Source organism: Capsicum annuum, chromosome 11 (genome assembly GCF_002878395.1).
Source record: "Capsicum annuum cultivar UCD-10X-F1 chromosome 11, UCD10Xv1.1, whole genome shotgun sequence".
Taxonomy (NCBI): Eukaryota; Viridiplantae; Streptophyta; class Magnoliopsida; order Solanales; family Solanaceae; genus Capsicum; species Capsicum annuum.
Genome location: NC_061121.1, coordinates 228,901,540 through 228,923,121, shown reverse-complemented (window position 1 = coordinate 228,923,121; position 21,582 = coordinate 228,901,540).

Sequence of the window (21,582 nt, the reverse complement as noted above, 5' to 3'; positions counted from 1 at the left end):
AACCATAGCGCAAATGCGTTAGTACTTTGAATGTACTAGTGTGCATGCGAGGTAGGCTGAATGCATGGGATTCATATGCATTAACAATAATAATAACTGACTAACTATCATGAGCGTGAGAATACATGTATGAGACATAACAACTGACACTAATACTGTGATAATATGATTACTGAATTTGAATATAACTGATAACATGAGTGACTGTATCTGACAGTCATGAATCTGATGGAACTATCTGAGTTCCGTACTGTGTTTGAGTTGACTGTATCTGACAGTTCTGAATTCTGAAGAACTATCTGAGTTCTTTTACTGAGACAGATACTGAGACTGTGGGAGGTAGGCATCTAACCGTCATGCCCCAAATGATACATTATAGCTAAATTGGGGTCAAATTTATGCCCCGATTGAAAGGGTGTCAATACCGCGCCACTGGTAAGGACAACATGTGAGTGACCCTAATATAACAGGTAACTCTAGTGAGAACGGTGGGAACCCTTATATAGCAGGCTAAGCCACCTCATCTACCATCATATAGCAGGCTATGGTGTCTCAACCTATGCTGGCTATATAGTTCTGGAATGCAAGGATTGCTTTTAAGAATCACACCCTCATATAACAGGTGAGTTCCCATCCTTGGGTTCACTCGGTGCTAATTTCTACTCCCATCTGAATAGACACTGAACATAATTTACTAAACTGAACATGGACTGAGTTACTAAATTCCGTTGACTGATGGAATATTACTGATATCTGACAACTGACTGAGTTCATGAGATCATGGAGATTTCCTGAGTCATAAGACTGTCTGAAGTCTAAGGATTCATAGCTTGACTGAGAGTATCGTGGAAACATGACATGGCTCTAGGTACACAACTAATATTTCGGGTACAAGTTCCCCCAGGACTCGATGGAAGGAAAACTAACCAAGCTTAACTTACTTGAACATATAACTAACATCATAATCCATAATACATTTATAGAAGCATTCCATCAAAACATGTGATAGGCATAACTTGCACATACATGGGGATTTCATGATATCATACTAGTTGGGCATTGTTCCTTCATCTAGGCATTTAATTAAACACATGGTAGGCATAGTACATGTAGATAACATTATACAACAATTAATCATCATGAGTCATCTCTAATTTTATCATCTAGGGTTTATCATAGGTTCACATGAATATACATTTATACAAATCAATTCCACATATAATTGATCACCCAACATGGATTTGAATTCAATTGATCATTCTCAACATAAACAAAACAAACCCAACATGAAATTCATAAATAAATCCATAAACTTAAACTTAGAAAAGATATTCTTGGGCTTCATGGATGAAAGGAGTCCATGAATAAACACTATGCATACCTTAGTTTGTGATTTCATGAAGATTGACGGAGGAAATTCTTGATTCTGAATCTTCTATGAAAAGCCCTAGGTTGTTCTTGAGAGGTATTTTTGAGAGAAGAGAGTGTATTTTAGATGAAAAGTAGCTGAATCACGTGTTAAAGGGCTTAAATAGGGGTGGAAAATTAACCCTTTTAACCCTGGACGCGTCTTGTAATTTTAGTAAAAATTTCCCAAATTGAACTCCTGGCGCGAGCAGCGCTATCGCGCCGTGTCACTGGAATTTGACAATTGGAAAACCGAGGGATGGCGCGATGTGGAGCCATCGCATTGCCCCTTCTTTTGTGACCTTGAACTTTGGTGCGACGCGGAGGAAATCGCGCTGAGACACTGGAAAAGGAAAATTTCATTTTAGCTTGTGGCGCGATGCGCCACTGACCAATATGACGCTGTTTTACGATGGAAACTTGAAATAGTCGTAACTTCTAACCCGGTTATCGGATTTGGGCGAATCTTATATCGATGGAAAGCTTATTGAATTTCCCACATGAAAAAAAGTAAAAATCTTGGAAATTTCTCATAGAATAACCATCATTCAATTTAGAAGATAATTCTAAACATTCTTGATATGAAATTAGCTAGGAAAAAGTATGGGGTATTACAATATCTCCCCCTTGAGAACATTCATCCTCGAATGAGACTGACTGAGAGGGGAGAAAAGACAACTGAAGTACATACTAAACATGAATACCGAAACATGATCTCATGACTGACATGACTAACAAGCTGAACATATAATAATAAACATGCATATCTGATGCATGTGTAACTGATTCATAAATACATGACTGAGTGTTCTGAAGAACTAAGTTTCTCACAATAAGAATGCATGTTTGATGCAAAATTACATAATTGAACTTATACATGAGTGCATGACTGAATATGCAATGGTACTTAATACCGAGTTCCTAATGGGAACATGAGCATGAAATGGTATACCAAGTTTGTGATGAACATTGAACATGAAACTGAGTAAGCTTAAGGAGAACTGTTACCTTGAGCTTGATCTGAGTTAGTGAAGAAGAGGTGAGGATACTTGGTATGCATGTCTGCCTCTACTTCCCAAGTAGCTTCCTCGATGGACTGATTTCGCCAAAGAACCTTAACTAGAGGGACTTTTTTGTTCCTCAATCTACGAGTCTGATAGTCTAAGATTTCAACTGGAATCTCTTCATAAGAGAGAGTATTCTAAACACCAATGCTCTGAATAGGGACTACAACTGATGGGTCACCTATGCACTTCTTGAGCAAAGAGACATGAAAGACTGGATGAAATGAGGCTAGATCTAAAGGCAATTCAAGCTCATAGGCTACCTTGCCAAAGCGACTGAGAATCTTGAAGGGACTGACATAACAAGGACTGAGTTTCCCTTTCTTGCCGAACCGCTTCACTCCCTTCATAGGAGATATCTTTAGATAGACATAGTCATCAATATCAAGCTCGAGATTTTTTCTACAAACATCTGCATAAGACTTTTGTCGGCTCTGAGTAGCCTGGAGTCTTTCTCTAATCAACTGGAATTTTTGTAAGGCATCGAATACCAAGTTAGGACCTATGACTGAGGCCTCACTAACTTTGAACCAACCAATTGGAGACCTACATCTTCTACCATAGAGAGCTTTGAATGGAGCCATCTGAATACTGGAATGATAGTTATTATTGTATGCAAACTCAATCAAAGGCAAGTGGTCATCCCAACTCCCTTTGAAATCAATTGCATACGCCCTTAGCATATCTTCTAACATCTGAATGGTCCTTTCTGCTTGACCATCTGTCTGAGGATGAAAGGCTGTACTGAGATAAACTTGGGTACCAAGACCCTTTTAGAATACTTTCCAGAAATGAGAGGTGAACTGGGTACCTCTGTCTGAGATAATAGATAGTGGAACACCGTGCAGTCTGACCAACTCCCTGATGTAGATTTTGGCGTAATCCTCGGCTGAATAAGAGGTATGATCTGGAAGGAAATGAGCTTATTTGGTCATTCTATCTACAGTGACCAAGGTTGAATCATGTTGATAACGAGTTCGAGGCACACCCATCACGAAGTCCATATTCACAACTTCCCACTTCCAAGTAGGCATATTGAACTCCTGCATGGACCCACTAGGCTTCTGATGCTCTATCTTAACCTGCTGATATGTAGAACACTTAACCACAAACTTTGTAATGTCTCTCTTCATCCCACTCCACCAATAGATTTCTCATAAGTCGTGGTACATATTTGTGGCCCCTGGATGAATAGAGTAGCGCACACCATGCGCTTCTGCAAGAATTCACTACCTAAAGTTATCTACACCTGGAACATAGAGACGACCCTGACAACGAAGAACACTATCTCCCCCTTGGGAAAAAACCTCTATTTTTTGATCCTGAACTGACTCTTTCAACTTGATAAGGCTGGGATCTCTATGACCTTACCATGCTGCATGAGGACACAACCCAAACCTACTCTGGATGTATCACAATACACTACGAACCCATCTGGACCATTTGGAAGAGCTAAAACTAGAGCTGATATGAGTCAAGTCTTCAACTACTGAAAACTCTTCTCACAAGGATCTGACCACCAAAACTTGACTTTCTTCTAAGTCAATCTAGACATAGGGGATGCAATAGAAGAAAATCCCTCAGCAAACCGTCTGTAATAGCCATCCAAACCCAAGAAACTCCTAATATCTGATAGAGAGACAGGGTGCGGCCAATTTTTTACTACTTCAATCTTTTGAGGATCAATTCTAATGCCATCACCAAAAACGATATGATCAAGGAATGCTACTGACCTTAGACAAAACTCGCACTTACTAAATTTGGCAAATAACTGATGATCTTTGAGAGTCTGAAGTACTGAGATGGTCTGTATGATCTCGCTCACTACGAAAATAGACCAGAATATCATCTATGAAGACTATGATGAACATGTCCAAGTACTATTTAAACACGCGGTTCATCAAGTTCATGAAAGCTGCTGGGGTATTGGTAAGACTAAATGACATGACTAGGAATTCAAAGTGACCATACCGAGTTCGGAAAGTTGTTTTCAGAATGTCACATTCCCTAACTCTAAGCTGATGATAGCCGGATCTAAGGTCTATCTTAGAGAAATAACTAGCACTCTGAAGTTGGTCAAACAAGTCATTGATTCTGGGAAGAGGATACTTGTTCTTAACCGTGACCTTATTGAGTTGACGGTAGTCTACACACATCCTAAGAGAACTGTCTTTATTGCGCACAAATAATACTGGAATGCCCCACGAGGAAATGCTAGGTTTGATGCATCCTTTATCTAAGAGATCCTTCAATTGTTCTTTCAGTTCTCTGAGTTCTGCTGGTGCCATTCTATATGGCGGAATAAATATAGGCTGAGTATCTGAAAGAAGATTAATGCCGAAGTCTATTTCCCTTTCGGGAGAAATTTCTGGAAGATCTTCGGGAAAGACATCAGAATATTCATTCACTACTGGAACTAATTCAAGACTGGGAGTTTTGGAAGTAGTGTTCTTAAATCGAACGAGATGATAGACACATCCTTTAGATATCATTTTCCCTTTGCATTAATCAAGAATAGATAAAAAAAATTCATGTTTTCTTCAAATTAAAATGTAAACATTATTTAATAGGGGTAGTATGGTAAACTAGGCATGTTATTAATTATTTTTCTTAATCAATGCGTAACGCCCCAAATCTGATACCCAAAATGCTACATGTTGCTCATGACCCAAAAGAACCATAAGCTAACTCATGACTGATATCTGTACCCGTATACTGTATAAAATACTTTATAATGCAAAAATATGAACTGAAAGGCCATAAGGTTCAATACTGAACATGTTTTGAATGATATAACATCTATGTGGGGTAATAGAATACCCAAAACAAAACTGAACATATTGAAGTCTGAAACATGACAGTCTAGAAAGCCTCTAATTGACTGAACTTTCTGAGTAAGGAGCTGATGGGACATGTCCTCAACTAAATCCAACTAATAAAATAATTAATGAGATAATAGGGAATAATTATATCCTAGAATGATGAGGACTCACTTCTAACTCTGACTGCTGAAACTGGAATCTACTACTGATTTGGAGCTCGTGTCTTTGAACCTATGGTATAATACACCATAGCGCAGATGCATCAGTACTTTGAATGTACTGGTGTGTATTCTAGGTAGGCTGAATGCATGGGGTTCATATGCATGAACAATAATAATAACTGACTAACTATCATGAGTGTGAGAATACATGTATGAGACATAACAACTGATACTAATAATATGATAACATAATTATTGAATTTGAATATAACTGATAACATGAGTGACTGTATCTGACAATCCTGAATCTGACAGAACATCTGAGTTCTGTACTGTGTTTGAGTTGACCGTATTTGACAGTTCTGAATTTTGAAGAACTATCTGAGTTCTTTTACTGAGACTAATACTGAGATTGTGGGAGGTAGTCATCTAACCTTGATGCCCCAAATTATGCATTATAGCTGAATTGGGGTTAAATTTATGCCCCGATTGGAAGGGTGTCAATACCGCACCATTTGTAAGGACAACATGTGAGTGACCCTAATATAACAGGAAACTCTAGTGAGAACAATGGGAACCCTCATATAGCAGGATGAGCTACCTCATCTACCCTATAGCAAGCTATGATGTCTCAACTTATGTTGGCTACATAGTTCTGGAACGCAAGGATTGCTTCTACCCTATAGCAAGCTATGATGTCTCAACTTATGTTGGCTACATAGTTCTGGAACGCAAGGATTGCTTCTAAGAATCACACCCTCATATAACAAGTGAGCTCCCATCCTTGGGTTCACTCGGTGCTAATTTCTACTCCCATTTGAATAAACACTGAACATAATTTACTGAACTGAATATGGACTAAGTTACTGAATTTCGTTAACTGATGGAATATTACTGATATCTGACAACTGACTGAGTTCATGAGATCATGGAGATTTCTTGAGTCATAAGACTGTTTGAAGTCTAAGGATTCATAGCTTGACTGGGAGTATCGTGGAAACATGACATGGCTCTAGGCACACAGCTAATATTTCGAGTACAAGTACCTCCAGGACTTGATATACCATTTATTGCAGCAAATCTTTAATCTGTTGCATCAGATAATATATCTCTTGCAATATAAATCTTTTTATTAATCATCATATCTTTATCTTTAATCCAAATTTGGTGACCTTTTTATTATATAAATTAAGAAAACAGATTCAAAAATAAAAAGGTGCGACTGTTCACCTCAATTTATTAATACTGGTGACTTTTTGATTACTGTGGAAAGTTATGACTTAATTAGTTCTTTACAGTAATCATTTTTGTTGAGTTGTGGCAACAGATTATATATTTGTTGTCTTAGATAACCCATTTGTAACAATGGATATACCATTTGTTGCAACAAATCTTCAATCTATTGCATCAGATAATATATTTGTTGCAACATATATCTTTTTAATAATCATCATATCTTTAACCCAAATTTGGTGACTTTTCTATTATATAAATTAAAAAAAATATATTCAAAAATAAAAAGACACGATTGTTCACCTCCATTTATTAATTACATTCAAACTGGTGACTTTTTGATTACTGTGGAAAGTTATGACTTGATAAGTTCTTTTTAGTAACCGTTTTTATTGAGTTGTGGCAACAGATTTTATATCTGTTGCATTAGATAACCCATTTGTGACAATAGATTACCATTTATTGTGGCAAATCGACAATCTGTTGCATCAGATAATATATCTGTTGCATAGATAAACTATCTTTTTTAATAATCAACATGTCTTTTAATCCAAATTTGGTGACTTTTTTATTAAATAAATAAAAAAATAGATTGAAAAACAAATATGTCGAAGAGTCACAATCAGTTATTAAAATTAAATAACTATTCTGTTACGGTTATAAATTGTGTTTATCATTTATTTCCTTATTATTTATTTACGAACCGTTTTTCATATTAAATAATCAAAAAGTCATGTATTTTCACCCTCTCAATAACAATAACCCTTTTTTATCAATAACCGCCTGTTGCAATATATGATCAATCTGTCGCATCAGATTAACCTCCGTCGACATGTTGAGAATAAGAAATAAACAGAATGATAATTAAATACCAAATAAGAGTTACAAATTTAAAGTCGACCACCATTTCCAAACATAGATTTTTGAATCCCTTGGGTAGATCCGATATACAAAAGGAGGAAAATACATGTATACATACATACGCTAAAAGAAAAAACATAACTTAATTATTATTACTACTACTATTATTATTATTATTATTATTATTATTATTATTATTATTATTACTACTACTACTACTACTACTATTATTATTATCAACCAGACAATTTTCATCCGTCAGCAGCAGGGCTCTTCCCAGCCTTGCTCCGAAGTCGGCCAAATCCTTCTGGAGTTCATCAAACTGCCTTTGAAGTTCCCGCAAAGACTCGATATAAATCTTCTTATATGAATCTGGATCATCCATATTTGTATTGTAAGTATAGTAGAATAAACGAGTGAGAGTGAGTAGTAGGTAAGGAGGCCGGAGGGACCTATTTATAAATGATTGAATTAGAAGGAGTTAGTCAAACAAAAAGCCACAACTATTCATATCCCTTAATTAAATAAAATTGGTGACTTTTCGAATATGTAGATTAAAAAAATGGATCTAAATACAACATTTTATCTTTTATTATATTTCGAAAAGAAAAGAAAATTGCTTTAAAATAAATCTAACAGATGGGTAATCTGTTGTAAAATATATTCCATCTGTCAGATAACTTACAACATATTAACAATCTGTTGCAACAGATAGATATATGTTTCAATAGATTGATCATCTGTCGTAACAGATATCTGCAATTATTTCACAATTTAAATAGATGTGGCATCTGTTGCAACTTGCTAGTCATATGTTTATTCAATTTAAGCCATAGATGGGCTAGAAAGAATAAGGTGCGTGCAGATGGATCCACTATCATATGTGTGGGAGTTAAGTAAGTATTACTAATAAGGTCATCGGGATAACACATACAAAGTTACTGATAAGGTCATCGGGATAACACATACAAAGTACAATTTCTTTGTAAATGCAACTTTTAACCGATTAGGCACTGATCATTCAAATAAGATCCTACATTGTACAATTAAGTTTGATGGGTTTGAATTGATAAGGTTGAGAGCCCCATGAAGATGGTGCAGATACCCTGTTACAAATTACTGACAATTGTTGCTTGTGTTTATGTGTGTTAAGTTTTGAGAATGGATCAATATTTGGTGTCATTACAGAGATCCAATAGCGATTAGACTTAACTTTAGGTGTGCATTGGACTCTGAGAAGGCCTTCTAAGCCTCGCACTGCATCAAACAAGAATGAAAAACCAATAGAAATTCCCCTGGCCCAAATTTATATGGAAGGGTTGATCAAGAAGATGATTATACGCCAGAAGGAGCCGAAGGAGAATGCCTGCGAGGGAAAGGGGAGTTGATGAGATCTGTCCGATGAGATTATCTTAAATCATGAGAAATCTGAATCAAGTGCAAATATGAAAGTATATTCGGTAAAGTAAATTTGTCTGTTGTCTCTCTGAAAAAAGAATAATGCAGATGGACACTTTGCAAATGAGCTGCGACTAGGTAGCATGGTTGGGATTATCACCTAGATAGAAAATAATAGAAGACCAAAAAAATAGTCTTACGGACATCCAGGGTTAAAATGATGTACAGTAAGTCTAGAAAACTTATGCCAACAACAACTGCAGTTAAAGTAAGGAATCTAAGCGAAGACGGTAATTTCTGAATTTTAAATTACATCCCATGCTTTCTTGTTTATGGTTTTGATTAGGTCCACTGCTATTGACCTGATCGGAACTACAAACAAGATTGAAAGGCAGTTTGAGTATCATTACTTCCTTAGCAATATGTTTTAATTGATTGTGTTTTCTTTCCTTAGTATGCTTTCAATATTTCTTGGAGAAAATCAGAGGCTTGCTGTAGTATATGAATTTCGATAATTTTCAAGCTTGCCTCCAGCTTGCCAATCTGGTATCCAAGATTGTCGTTGTCGTCTTTGAAGTTGGTATAGAGTTCCTGGTCTCTTGTGAGCTCGATCAGGAACACTACCTTCAAAGTTGTGGCATTGAAGAAGGCCTTCAGAACACTTTCTTCAGAAGCCTTAAAGGATACATGGAGGGTCGCTGTGTTTGTTTAAGGTCAAAATGTGTTAATGCACACTCAAGATGTGGTCCCAACCATTGAACAACTCCCTTTTATCGAGCGTTGCTCAATGCAGCTTGCTCAACCAAACTTCAAATGATTTGATAAATTAATAAGCAAGGAGTTACGTAATATTTGATCTAAACCGACTCTACCAAGCCTATCAAACTTTACGTAACTCTTGGCTCATTACCTTATAAAAAAACTTTGCTCGAGTTAGTGGACAAATTAAACGAGCTCAATCTCTCAGCCTTTCTGCTGATCGCTCTTCTCCAATATAGATGACAAGATATCCGCCATACAAAAGTCTACACCGTCACCAAAAATACTTGCCAGGGCGCAAGTCTTCAGAAGGCATTAACAACAATCTCTCAATATCAAGTGATATTGAGAGATTACTAATCATGCCTTCTCAAGACTTTCGCTACGACAAAAATTTCTACTGATAACAAGATATCCGCCATGCAAAAGTCTACACCGTCAGCAGAAATCTTACCAAAGCGAAAGTCTTCAGAAGGTATTCTCGACCCGAGTCGTCGATCGATCACTTTGAGTTGAAATGAGTTCTCATTAATTCTCATTAAATTAATGTTAAGATTAATAGTACCTAAATTAATTTAGGTGGAACTAGGGATGAATGAGCTCATAGGATCAACTACAACTTCAATTGATTCGTTGTAATTGCATGGTATTGGTATTGCGTTCATTCCGACCCGAGTCGTTGATCGATCACTCTAAGTTGAAATGAGTTCTCATTAACTTAATATTTTAAAAACTATATCTTTTGAAATTTTTAAAATTAATTAAGATCAATTCGGACCAAATTAACTAGGGGTGTGCAAAAACCAAACCGATTGATAAACCGAACCGATAATAATGTTATTGGTTTATTGTTATTGGATTAACAGTTTTTAATGGTTTTATTAAAAATTATTGGGTTATTGGTTCGGTTTGATTTTTTCTTATAGGGTTATTGGGTAAACCGATAACCCAATATGAATATATATATATATATATATAGACTTATTATATATTTCTCTTTTATTTTTACAAATTAACAAACTATTATTTCAAATATACAAACTCTTAATTTCTCCTAACAACATTTAGTTTAAACTTGAAGATTTTTGTAAATTTAAACACATCATGTAGGAATTTTGGTTGCAACTAAGATTCATTTTTTTTTCATGTTAGTTACTACTATTTCTATTTTATGAGTATTTTTTTATTGGTTGAACCGAACCGTTAAGGACTAAAAACAGATAAACCTAAAACCAATAAAAAATATCTTATTGGTTTGGTTATTGATTTAGCATATTTAAAAACCAAAAACTGATAAACCAAACCGAACCGACCGATGCACACCCCTAAAATTAATAATTTCAAAACTTGTCATTCTTTTTCAAAATTACAAATCAACTCATACAAATCATCCATTTGTGGGAAAAACTTTTTATCATTTCAAATCCCAAGTGCTCGCTCTTTTCTCTCTCTCTCAACAATACAAACAACAACTACTCAATATATTGCTCAACCCTTCAAAACAGATCGATTTTCTTCCCATTTCCGACCACATAATTATTATTTTCGACTTCATTCTCGCTTGTATCCGTCGTTTTCTCTGTCTTCGCAGGTAACAGAGTTCAAGAAGAGTTCCACATTTGTTCTTTATTCTAAAAATTAGGGTTTTTTAGTCAATGATGAAAAATAAGATTTTTAGTTATATTATCTTCGAGAATGGGTTAACAATTTTGTATTTTGATGCTAAAAAAGTAGAAAGCACTCGAGAAAACCCTAGTTTTTGTCTCAGTATTTTGTTAACTGTTGTGGTATTGTTGGATGGTATTTGTGGTGTTATTGGTGGATGTTGGTGGTGGTGTCGGTATTTGTATTTGTATTTTTGGTGGTGGTGTCGGTGGTCTTGGTGTTGGTATTGGTGGCATTGGTGGTGGTCTTGGTTGAATTGGTGGTGGCACTGGTGATCCATCTATTGCAACATGTGAAAGATCTATTGAGAGATATTAAATAGGTCTTCAAACAGATTCCACATCTGTTCCAACTGATGGCTTACCTGTTGGAGAATTTTTTTGTAATGCGGCGTAGAATAATTTATTGAACTTTGTCTTACCTTTTTTTAAAAAATTATGCAGACATCAAATGTAATGTATTTTTTATTTTTCTTTTGTTTGTAGTTAAAAGATGTCTCCCAAAAGAAAAGAAACTAAAAGTGGATCAACTTCTGACCACCCAACAAAAATGACTAGAGTACAGATGGATTCGGAGAAACTTTCTGAACAATCTCAGTCAGGGCAAAATGAAGTTGAGGAAAGCAATAACTCCTTCTCATCAATGGGACGTGAATTAATATCTAAATCCCAACATTATCCTGTCAAAATTATTAGTATCGACAGGTTTCGAGTTTCGATGCCGATGGAAAACCCTGACAAAGTAACTGTTGATCTTGTACTTAAATGTTAGTTGGGGAAATGTTTTGATGAATTTAGGAGTATTATGAAGAATGAAAACATAGACAAACTTTTTAACAGGAGTTGATTTACATACTTTCTTGAGTTGCCTGAGGACTTCACTCTCTATTTCCCAATGAACATGGTATTTGATCTTCTCAAGCGCAGGATCAAGTACATAGAGAATGATAAAGATCCGAAGGAGGGCAAATAAAAGATGAATGAAATCTGGATCAACTACTGAGGCATGCCGGTTTGTTTTGGGTTGAAAGAGTTTGCCATAGTGACGGGCTTGAGATGCAATCATCCAGAAGAACCTCTCATCAAGGAATCACCCCACAAAGGGTCCAATAAACTCAAGGGAAAAAAAGATAGGTTGTTGTGTATTTTTGGACGTAGATGCTACAAAGCAGAGGATTTGATGTCAGATCTCAAAGATAAAGGCATACCAATGCACTACAGGGAGAAATTGTGCTTAGTTTGGTTTGTCCATTCCGTTTTATTGGCAAGAGACGTCAGGAAAGTCATAGAAGATGATTTGTTGGTGCTTGCTGATGACTTTGACAAATTTAATGACTATCCCTGGGGATATGACAACTACTACTTGACCGTCGAATATTTACTGACAAAGCTATCCACAAGGACAATCACATTATACGGCTTTCCTTGGGATTTCGTGGTAAAATTGATCACTATTTTTACTCATCCAATTTATATTGAATATAGTTATTATGACTTTTTTTGCTTGCTTCCTGCTTACATTTGTTAGGCTTAGGCATGTGAAGCTATTCCTCTCCTCCAAAAGTAGTTCAAGGATTACCCGGATAAGGTTTCTCATCCAAGGATCCTTAGGTGATTGGAGGCTGCAAAGAGCAGCATAAAAATATTAAGGAGTAGGAGGCTAATCCATTTAGCCCATCGAATGATGCAGTACGTCTTCTTTCAACTAAAATAACGTACCTCAAAGAAAGATATTAAAATAGATGTTCCATATGTTGCGACAGGTGTGTCATCTGTTGTAATAGATTACCCGTTAACTACAATTGGTGCAACACATGGGTAATCTGCTGCGACAGATAATCCATATTTCACAATAGATTAACTATCTATTGCTATGGTTCTTTGAATCCGACTCAACAGATTGCCCATCTATTGTAAATTATGCAACAGATGGGTAATCTGATGCAACATATTATCAATCTATTACGACATACAGATCAACTATTGCTGCAGTTAGATTGTCTGTTGCATAAGTTTGTTGTGTTAACATATAACCTAACTGACTGCAAATTATTATTATATGATTTAAATGCCTCCTACTTTTTTTATAAGTTGTACATCCTTGGATCGTGCCTACTATTGATGAGTTGGGGATGATTTCTTTTTTTACTCTAGGTCTTATTAATACAAAAGAAGACCCAACGGCGGAGTTAATAAAGAAGGAATTAGCTGGAGAAACATCCATAAGAAGAGTAGTAAGGCAAGGTCAGCTTAATGTTGAAGCTCTTTATGACCAACCTTAAACTGCAATAGATCTGGGTGCTTTTTCTGGGGCTGTTGCCGGTGGAGTTGTTGATAATGGTGGCAGCCATCTTGATACTGCTGCAGTCGTGATTATGAGCATGTTGGTACTCAGCAAAAAATAAATACGTTTGAAAACACCCCTTGCACAGTTCTCTCTCACCTTTACATTGGTCCCTCCCACCCTTACAGTGGCCCCTCTCACCCCTCTTCACCCTCTTATTCTCATTGCAAATGCAAAGTATGCAAGGACAGAGAGGATAAGCTCCTTGAAAAGCTAGAGACTATTGCTGAATCTGCCGAGGAGTTGAAATCCAAGAGGGGAAGGTGAGGGAGCCATATACTCCTACAATGGTGGTTAGGAGGAATTGCAACTCCTCCAGTTCCAAGAGTTGTTGAAGTTCAGGGGCCGCTGAAGAAGGTGGATATATACGTGACACTTGGCAACGAAAAGAAGAAAGAACTTCAAGAAATCATGAATGATAAGACGAAGGTTCAAAAAGAATACACCATGCATTCATTTGCCGCCAAAGACTTCACCAATATGACAAATATGCGTGAGTATTACGAGGACAATGTAAGTTTACTTTTGCTAACCTAGCCTTCCAATCTACTCCATGAAGAAGAATCTATGCAATAGATGTGTAATCTATTACAACAGCTTGGTATTCTGTTGCAACATAATACATATCTGTTGTATAAGTTTTGTTAGCTGGGTAATCTATGAACTGATTTAGAGAACCCTCTGTAACAGATTCTTCCTACTATGTTTTTCTTTTTTTACAATTATTAACCTATTTAAAAGTTATCTTCTTATACCATAGTATGTTAATGAAATTCTCTGCCTTATGAAGGGCAGACAATTAGCGTACTTGAATGCTTATGATGCTACCGATAGGATAATGGACCTCAACTTCTATAATAATTTCAAGGATAGGTGCGATGATCTCCGTAAGCTAACTGGTCCCAGGGGCCGGAGTTTTGATAAGATTAGTTTCTATGTTCCAATGGGATGAAGACGTGATTAACTATGTTAGAGGAAAGAGGCTATATCTACACGGCAAGAGCTGGACCAAGGCAAAGAGAATCCTTGCAGTCATGAACGTGGAAGTCAAACATTATCTCCCTGTTTAGATACTACTCTACGAGAGAAAGATTAAGGTTTATGACTGCAACTTACCTGTCTTCAATGAGGACACGTTTCTAACCCACATGCAGCCACTCTTGAAGTTGTTGCCCAAGTTATTGACGCAAAGTAAGTTGATGGGTCATTTGCCGGCGGAATTATTGAGGAAGGAATCATGGGTTTTTGAAGGTCGAAATAAGAACATCCAGCTCTAAAGAAATAGAACCGGTGCATCCTGCAGGCTGTACTCGCTTGCATACATCGAATGTTTGCTGATCAGCACAGAAATGACTGGTATGTACGAGTTCATTATGGGAAAGATGCAAGAGGTCTGGGCTTATAGGGTACTAACTAAATGGTTGGAGCCCGTGTATAAAGAGGAATATGTATAAAGACAGAAATGAACACGATAACAATTTTTTATTTCAAGTCACTTCACTTTACATGTAGTGGCAATAATTTTTATGTCTGGCGAAAGTTGAATTTTTATAATGCAACAGATAGTATATCTGTTGTAATAAGTAAAGTACCTATTGTGACAGATTGATTATTTGTTGGAATAGGTTGATCATCTGTTGCATTATGCAGATATTTTTCAGTCTGTTTGTTGCAACAAATATCTAATCTGTTGCAACATATAATCTATCTTTTGTAATTGATAGGTAATCTGTTAGAACAAATAAAGAAAGCAGGAAGACCTGTTATTTAATTTCCAACAGATGACCTACATGTTGTATCTCATGTTGAAACATATGTCTAAATCTATTTGATAAGATATATCATCTGTTGCAGCAGATGTATTTTCTGTTATGTTATTTGAATCTAGTATTCCATTTTAATTAGCATGTTCAAAACTAAGGATTAAATTATATTCATAGACAACATAAAATAAATTGAAGCCTTCAATAATTACATGAAATAACTCAACAAATAAATGAAATGTATTATTATGGGTACAAATGATCTACTCTACAAATAAATCAACAAGTTAAACCAAGAAGGATAGGTTATTACATTGACGGACTCAAGATGTAAAGATCTACTCAATATGGACAAGTTGTTCTTCATCCTGTGCTACGAAATTCCACTTTGGTCATCATGGATTTTTAATGTCCCTTGCGTACGACTTTTGAGCTTTTACTTCTCCGTATTTCCATAAAAGAGCAACATATCTTTTGTGGAGTAATCCGACATCAAGTCCATTATTTGGTACTTGTAATCCATCGCTAAAATACTCGGCATAGGCAGCAACAAAAAGACCGCAATCCCTGCATTTAAAAAAATAGATAATCCATATCTTGCAGTTCATACAAGTGTTGTGAAATTTATGAAATAAAACTAAATCATGACACTTAAACTTACAGGCTACCAATGGTTTGTTGAGAAATTCCTTCAACATATTGTATATCAAATGGATTACCCATTTTATGCCGATATGCTTCAATCGTCGACCAATCAGTACGAAGCTTTTGGTCCAAAAAGACACTCATATCAAGGTAAGTAGGCAATATTTTGGCCAGCTTTTGTATCTCAGATGACATACCGGAATATCTTCTTTACAACATCGAGTCATAAACTCGAATGTGCCTCTCTTTTAGAATGACGACAGCCAACACCCAATGGAATTCATCACCACAATTGATTGAGATGTACACTTCATCGATCAAATGCCAAGGTAAGCCAGCTGAAATGCTAAAACCTTTGATGATGTTGATTAAGCATTCCTTATTCTGAGAAACTTCCGTTTGTTGTTGACAATACCTATCGTAGGCATTATTGATGTAAACTTTGTACAAATAATTGCTTGTCGTGTATCTGTATTATTCTTATGTTTGCGACTTAGCCTTTTTTCAGAGGTAGTAAAAAATGACATCAATATGCTGCACATATTATCAAATATTTTGGATTACATGACGAAAAAATTAATACTCAAATGCTATTAAATAAAGTATTAATTAATAATAATATATATGACATTTAAACCTCATAATTCCAGCAAGTTTGAGACTGTGACATCAAATAGAATCAATTCTTCATTTCAGGATATGCAACAATAAAGTCGAACATATCAAAACCAAGACTCGATTCGTTCACTTTGTAGCATTCGTCATTTTGTTTTCTACATGATGATTTATATGTGTTAATGTCATGTTCTTACAACAAGAATTGTATAAATCAATATCTTTAAAATTAATTTATGTACCTGCCGGCATGATGCTTTAACAGCCTATCGGCAATCCATTCTGAATAGTCGTTGATCAACTATGTTAATTTTTTTGAAGCCTCATCCGAGATGTTGAACTATTTAAACGGTTAATTCTTCATTCTCCCAAACTGACAGGCTCTATTTTTTCTTCTTGTTTAGAAGCAGTTGATGGATTATCAACTGTGATATTATGCTCTTCAGCAGTAGCTTCTACCGTGACATCCACATGAAAATCCAAAATTATCATTGCTAATTATAGATATAGAATATATTGTCCATCTGTTGCAATAGATGAGTCTTATATTACAAAAGATGTATCATCTGTTGGGATAAATTCGAACAGGTAAATTATAGTAGTACAATAATTTTGATCAGATGACCCATCTGTTGCAATATAAGACTCATCTGTTGCAATAAATAATGCATATGATGCAACAGGTTAGACAACAGTTGCAATAGGTGTATATATCTGTTTGATAATTTTTAACAGATATATCATCTGTTGAAACAGATATGTGCCTGTTTATTTGTTGGAACGGATGATGTATATTCACCTTCTTCAGCTCATGATGGTCTCCTGTGGCCCTTTCACACTGAACAATGGTGCAAGACAAAGATAGAGGACTTGCAATTTTGATTTTTTTGATGCTTGATGATGCCTTAGAAATATTTTTTCTTCTCCTCTTAGCCACCTTGATCTCTAGTGGAGTGTATGGATATGAAATTCTCTTAGATGGAATGACACCCCTCTTAGATGTCATTTTCTTTATAGAAGCAGTTAGTGCATTAATAACACTAATCACTCAATCATGTTTCGCCTTACAGTCTTGACATTTGCATGCAGAACATTCGCTGATATGGCAAAATCTGAAGAAAAATCTGTACAACCAGTATGATCATAATCATAATGGCTGGTTGTTTCAAAAACTGTAAGAGGAGCATCATTAGTCCCAATAGCAGCACCACTACCACTACCATTACCACTACCATCATCAACAACAATAATCCCACGCTTCAAAATATATTTTTCTTGTGATGGATGTTACTCCAAATAATTTTATTTTTATTCCATCAACGACCTTAGGATCCGATAAAGTTTGCACAGACCGTAAAGTAAGAAAAAATGACATCTTCAACTCTCGGTTGGTCAAAATAAGCCACAGATGGATAATCTAAAATAAATCAGTACATATATTAGAATGATGATGAAATTATTTAAAATAATCATTAATTAAAACAAAAACTTGATTAGAATTGGACTTACTTCTTCCTTCGAGGGATTGAAAAGATCAAGAAATTTTGTATTTTTATCAGTTTTGACCGACAACCATCTCAGGATTCTTGGACAGGAAGCTTTTTCCTGATATTTCACCTGTTGTCTCAAATAAAGAATGACTTCAAATGCCTAAGCCTATAACATAACTCCAATAAATCAAAAGCATTATTAAATTAAAAAAAACGAATCATATTATGATAAAAGAAATATTTACCATAAGGCCGTCTTTGGCGTTCATGGAGTCAACAAATATTTTACAGTAGTTTTGAAGCTTTTATAACCCCAAGGATAGCTGTTAAATGCCTTAAGATCCTCCGAGAGATTTATTAAACTGAGGCTTATGTTGTTGTTAACATCTCTCATCCAAAGAATATTATGTACAAATCAAACCAAGCACAATGATTGCTTGTGCTTCTTTAAGAGTCTTTTATCTTTCAATGCTTCTATCAAATTTTTGTTTTTGAAGATTGGTCTAACATTGGACACTAGGTCATCACAATTACTCGACTTGTCTTTGCCTTTTTTGGGTGTGCGGGGTGTTTTTTTTTAGGTCAGAGTATGTATAACTTAAGAAGGAGAAGGAGGATAACATTTTAGTCCAGTAACTATGACAAACTCCTTCCAACTAAAACAAACAGGCATGCCACATTAATTTATCCACACCTCATCCATCTTATCTTTGTTTGCATACATAAATCTAAGCTTGAGAAGATCGTATACCATTTTCATCTGGGAACAAGCATTGTTGTCCTCTGGCAAATTAAGATATTGCCCAAAGTAGCCTTCCTTGAAATTAGCATCCAAATTTTGTTCTCGAAGTATTTTTCTAAAGGCGTCGAAAGATTTTTCCATGGCTGACTTAACCACGAAATCACCCGTTAAATCTGTGGCACCATCGCACTATATTCTCATAGGATAACGATCAATGCTGAAGGTTTTGACCAACTCTTTGACGGAAGGACTATTAGCATTTGGATCATCTTTTTTGAAGCATTCCTCCCCCGTGTTCATCATCTTCTGCTCCTGATTGAGATAATGCTTGTAAAGCAAGCTCATAGAGTGGTGGATGTAGCCGAGCTGTTGCACTTGTTTCTTTACTTGGACTTGATTTGATTTCTTTTTTTTTTGGAGCCATATTATCTTAAATAAACAGGAACATAAAATAGATTATAATTTATTAATGCATCGTTAAAAAAGGATAACAGTAAATCTAACATGCACAACAGTAAGATAACAGTTCTAACAAATCACACATCTGTTGCACCAGGTGTGTTATTTGTTACAACATATAACTGACCTGTTGCAACGGATGAGTAAATCATTAGAAATAATAAAACAGGTCACTAATTTGTTGCACCAGGTATTTTATCTGATGTCATATATAACCAACCATTGCAGTGGATGAGTAAACCGTTGGAAACTATAAAAACAAATCACTAATCTGTTGCACCAGGTAGTTTATCTATTGCAACATATAACCAACCTATTGCAACAGATGAATAATCTATTGAAAACAGTAAAAATAGATCACTCATCTATTGCACCAAGAAGGTTATCGATTGAACATATAACCAACCTATTGCAACGATGAGTAATCCATTGGAAACAGTAAAAATAAATTATTAACTTGTTGTACCAGGTAGTTTATTTGTTGTGACATATAACCAATCAGTTGTAATGGATGAGTAATCCATTGGAAATAGTAAAAATAGATCACTAATCTGTTGTACCAGGTAGTTTATCTGTTGCAATATATAACCAACCTGTTGCAACGGATGAGCAATCTATTGAAAACCATAAAATAGATCACAAATCTGTTGTACCAGAAAGGTTATATATTGCAACATATAACCAATCTGTTGTAACGGATGAGTAATCCGTTGGAAACAATAAAACAGATCAATAATCTGTTGAAATATATCACGTATCTGTTGGAAAATGAGTTATCTGTTGGATCAATATTGCTTAGATTTCTTCCAAACAGAAGAGTTATCTGTCACAACAAAATTGTTCATCTGTTGCATCAATTTTTCATCTGTTACATCAGATATTTTCATCTGTTGCATCCAATTTTTTCATCTGTTGCAACACTATTTTTACTAAGACAAACAACAAATCAACCCAGCAACACCAATACATCACATACACACACTAAAAACATCAACCGTGACAAAAAATCACCAATAAATTTGAATCAACAGTTCGATAACAACAAGAAGAAATTCTAGAAATTAGGGTTTTATTCAATCCACATTTTAAATTTAAGCTAGAAATATTGAAATTGTTAACTAAAACTAGAAGATTAGTTGGCTCAAGTTTCTCTGTTTCTTCATAGTTTTTTACCTGTGAAAAAGGAAATGGGATGTCGAAGAACTCAAAGTTGTTGTCGTCGGAGAATTTTTCACGTCGATTGACGGTTGAAAGTCAAAAGGTAACTCGCCCGACTATTTGTTCACCGGAGATTGAAGTCGCTGGGGATTAAATGGAGAATTTTGCAGAACTGTTGGTTGAGAGAGAGTTGAGAGAAGTTGTCTCGAGAGAGAGGAGAGAGACAATTGATTTGGACTGAAGGGGGTGTGGTTTGATTTATATTTTTGAAAAGATTAGAAAGTTTTGAAAATATTAATCAAGTCCATAATTAACTTAATCAAATTTTCTAATGATGTTTGACCCTTTAAGTTGATCAATGTCACCAATCCTCCATTTAAGACTTAAAAACACCTTCCCTTCAATTTTCTCTATTTAATTTGGGTGAATAGGACTTCTTAAAAAATAGAGATATTCAAAAATCCACTAACAAAAATATACTTGTTATAAATGTATTTACATTATTGTGAATATCTATTAAGATCTACTTTGATATCTATTAGGATTTGAAGCATCTGTCTTTTACTCAGACTAGGAGTAAATTTTTCCTATAAATAGAGGGATTTTGTTCATTGTATTTACAATTTTATGATCTCTCATCCCTCAAGATAATAAATAAGAAGTACTCTTTTTTCTCTCTCTACTCTTGTTCTTTATTCTTTATTGTTTTATAACACGTTATCAGCACGAGACTTTGCCAAACAAGGTCAGATTATAAATTTGAAGGATTTCAAGGTTAGTAATTCTTTATGTTATCTTTCTTTTGCTACTATTAATATAATTATTATTGGATTTGATGAAAAATAATTGGTTTGAAACCATTTATATTTTAAATTTATTCCTAAAGAATAATATTATCAAAAAGGATGATAATATGTTGGGTTCAAGTCCTATCGATTTATGCCTAAGACGCCTTTATATAGATAAGATGTTGAGTTTGAATCTCAATACACCATAT